The sequence below is a fragment of the Cibotium barometz genome, chromosome 1, assembly GCF_041138505.1.
Source record: "Cibotium barometz isolate CiBa-2024 chromosome 1, ASM4113850v1, whole genome shotgun sequence".
NCBI classification, from domain to species: domain Eukaryota; kingdom Viridiplantae; phylum Streptophyta; class Polypodiopsida; order Cyatheales; family Cibotiaceae; genus Cibotium; species Cibotium barometz.
In genome coordinates this window covers 27,237,885-27,238,610 of record NC_141046.1, presented here as the reverse complement: position 1 = coordinate 27,238,610, position 726 = coordinate 27,237,885, and the positions used below count along the sequence as shown (strand labels likewise).

Sequence of the window (726 nt, the reverse complement as noted above, 5' to 3'; positions counted from 1 at the left end):
TGAACCCGACGTGAATCGAACACGCAACCTTCTGATCTGGAGTCAGACGCGCTACCATTGCGCCACGGATCCGATGTTGTAAACCGTCATTTCTCTTTCTTAATATTTCAATTCTTTTCTCAAGTAATGAATCTACTTTAGAAAGCGAGTTGTTCCACTTTATCTGCTGAGTTACGTGCGAGTGAGCAAGCGCGCGTGTGAATGTGCCTCAACTTGTGCGCCCTTTATCATGAGAAGGAGGGTCTAAACAAACCTGAGAATAATGAAGCTCAGGCTTGATTTTCCATTGTATTATTGTCCTTCATCTAGCACTTTCGAAATAAAAGAACCTTTCAAAAAAAAATGTATAGCAAATTTTTATGTATGCCTTATATATATATATATAGATGTGTGTGTGTGTAAAAGCACAACTCAAATCTTTATAGAAATTGGTATAAAACTTGGGCAAAAAAAGAAAATTTGTATTGCATCCTTTTTTATACATCTTGTATATATACAAACAAAGTTTAAATCCTTTTTTATACATCTTGCATCCTTTTTTATACATCTTGTATATATACAAACAAAGTTTAAATCCTTTTTTATACATCTTGTATATATACAAACAAACTTGGGCAAAAAAAGAAAATTTGTATTGCATCCTTTTTTATACATCTTGTATATATACAAACAAAGTTTAAATCCTTTTTTATACATCTTGTATATATACAAACAAAGTTTAAAAGC

The 726-nt window shown here is 31.8% G+C and overlaps 1 non-coding gene across 1 annotated transcript; it reads right to left on the bottom strand.

Annotated features, from left to right (window-relative positions):
- On the bottom strand, positions 1–72 carry TRNAW-CCA (transfer RNA tryptophan (anticodon CCA)). Its single transcript has one exon. It is a non-coding gene; the product is annotated as a tRNA-Trp (tRNA).
- Positions 73–726: the final 654 nt, after the last annotated feature.